The following is a 2919-nucleotide window of genomic DNA, read 5'->3' as shown; positions in this document are numbered from 1 at the left end:
TGACCTCTGTTTACCCATATTATGTGTTAACTTGATTTGACACATGATAATATGCTAAGTATACAAGTAAAGGTTTGTGTATTTCTAGAAGACCTGTTAAGAACCTGTTATACTAAGCTAATCTATTAGTTTCAATCCAGTTCCAAACTTGTCTTGAGAGTCTTCTTCTTGCCTGTATTAAATTACAGCTTATTCTGCAGAACTCTAAGCTACTCTTTTTGAGAACGAGCTCTTGTAAGATTCTAATACCAAATTCTTTTACTGTCCAGATCTATTTCTAATTTGCTCAAAGTTTCAAGTCCAGATTAGCTTTGGACATACTAACCTTGCTCAAATAGTGCTCAATTCTTCTGCTAACCACTTCAGCTCATTTCACCTCTATCAAAAGATTAACAAGACTTTGCTCAAAATCTGCCTGCTACTCAGACTTTTAATCTATGGACTAATTCATCTACTATACAATGATAGCTACAAATGTGATACATAATCTTAAATGAACAAAAGGCCATAGGTTATGATATATCACTTCCATTTACTGTATCAGACTGTGCACAGATACAATGGAATATTTGGAAAGCATAAGGTCAAATAAAGCTGAAGACTGAGATAAAAGCTTGTTTTGATGTAGTAAAATTCTCACATATTATAAACTCTTAAGCCCTTGCATATGCTTCTAATACTGTGGAGCATATGTATGTGATGCCTTGGAAGCAATAGTAGCTCATGAAAGACTCTTTACTACTTTTAAAGTGTAAGAAGCCAGAACACAGCAGAAATAACATAGGATTACAGTTTATAGCAGTCCAATCTGCCATAGGACATACATGAATGCTATATATAGGTGTATGTGGGCACAGGCTCACAGCAGGACCTCAGACCCGAGTCAGCCCATAGCCCACCTCTCCTGTGTGTAACAAGCTTTCCATGCAGCTTGCTCATATAGTTATAATTTCTGAATGTAATGAAGAATCATTCTGTATGGACTGGCACTTTGAGAGCTTTTCAGCACTGTCACAAAACTTGGTCCAATGCGTGGGAGTCATATTTGTATTCACACTACACTAGTCCATCAAACTTGGGTTAGGGTTCATTTCAAACTTTGAAGTGAAACTTGCTCAATTTTTACAGCCTTTCACACTTCAAGTATCAACTTAAAATTCAGTACCTAGATACTTCTAGCATACATCTAGCTACATGTAACCACTAGAAGGTGAAAAACCTGGATGTGCCTGTGTAGCAACACTGTCTTTCATGTGTGCTGGCCAGGCCTGAGTGCAAAAGTGCCATCTTAGATGTGGGCACATTTTGGTGGTTTCTATATGAGCAAATAGAGCTGAAAGAGAGGATTCAGAATATGTATGTATGTATGGAATATTAAATGTTTGAAGAAGAGAACTGAGGAGAAAAAAGTAGGCAAACATGTGCACCTAAGTGCTCAATAAGTGCTCAAGTGCCGTCTGCCTTTCTCTCTGCTCCTACCCTTCCTAAGCTGATAAATGTGGTCCTCATGTATCCTCACATGGTTTCCAACATGTTAAGGAGTCTTTGTAAATATTTTGGTCAATTTACAGTAGATGTGTAGTGTACAGTGGTGGGAATAACCTTGTACAGGGCAGCAGACATGCTTGCACCCATTTTGGCACAATGAACACCGGCAATTGAAACTCACGTATGTTTTCGCATGCTGCGGATTATATCCGCATTTTAGCGGAAATATGGGAAATTTATTGGAGGAGAGGTGGGCCTATGAATCTGGCAGGCCTCAGAAGCCTCTCTAGATGCTTAGTCATAGCAGTTCACGTAGTCCCAGCTGCAGATCTGCCAGATCTGCAGCCGGGACTACGTGAACCACCATTAGTAACGGGCGCTTAAGCGCCGAAAGGGCGCGGTCTTTGTTTGAGCTTGTTTTGAGGCTTCTGAAGGCTGTTTTGACTGTTTCTGGCCAGTTTCAGAGAGAGTTAAGGTTCAATACACCGACTGCACACCTGTTCATGCTGCGTATGGTAAATATACACAAAGATATGACTGGATGAGGGCCTCCTTTGGGTGGATGGCATGGTACAGGCTTGGATGTACTTCTCAACAGCGAAAATGGTGTCAGAATCACAGAGCTGTCACCCCTCCAATAGATTTTGGATAAATCCGCTAAAATGCGGATATAATCCGCGGCATGCGAAAACACCATTTAATGTGCCCGGATATTCCCAGAATCGGCGCTTATGGCGCTCAAATGAGCGCAAACATATTTGCTGATGTTTGCAAGATTAGCCCAGCCACTGTACACTGTATACACATTATAAATTCATCAAAATATTCATAGACACTACTCATCATATTGGTAACTATGTAGAGATATAATTAATACCTTATTAACTACCTCTAATAGTACAATCCACACTTTTTGGTTGATATTACAGAGTCAAGTATTCCTAACTCAATCTCTTCTGTCTTCTGCATTCTATGATTCTCACACATTCTAGTCTGCATATTTCATGCCATCTGTGGTGGAGGAATATAAGTCTTGAGAGAGCTGTAAATAATACCAAAATCACAAATAAGCTCTCTCCTCACCTGTCATGGATCCCGAGTGAACTTCAGCACAAGTCGGAAAGCCTGGCAAGCCTGAAGACTGGGCCTGGCAGTTCTTCTATAAACACTCCAACTACAGCTTAAAATGCTCCCTACTGCCCGAATCCATATACGGCACAAAGCCCAAGGTATTCTGCAAACGTTGCTTGGACAACTTAGTTGAAAACGAGGAAAAGCTAGATGAGAGATGGCTCATGGCCAGAACTCTAGTGCAGCCAAGACTCCATGAGCTTATTGCACATACATGTGAGTTAAAAGGCCGCATTCTGGAGTTATGCTAATTCTTATGCAATGTTATTTGTCACAGACTGGGATATTTCGAATAGTGAA

The sequence above is a fragment of the Phanerochaete carnosa genome (genome assembly GCF_000300595.1).
Source record: "Phanerochaete carnosa HHB-10118-sp unplaced genomic scaffold PHACAscaffold_13, whole genome shotgun sequence".
Classification (NCBI taxonomy): Eukaryota; Fungi; Basidiomycota; class Agaricomycetes; order Polyporales; family Phanerochaetaceae; genus Phanerochaete; species Phanerochaete carnosa.
The sequence above is the reverse complement of the archived record's forward strand: the minus strand, read 5'-3'. Positions refer to the sequence as shown.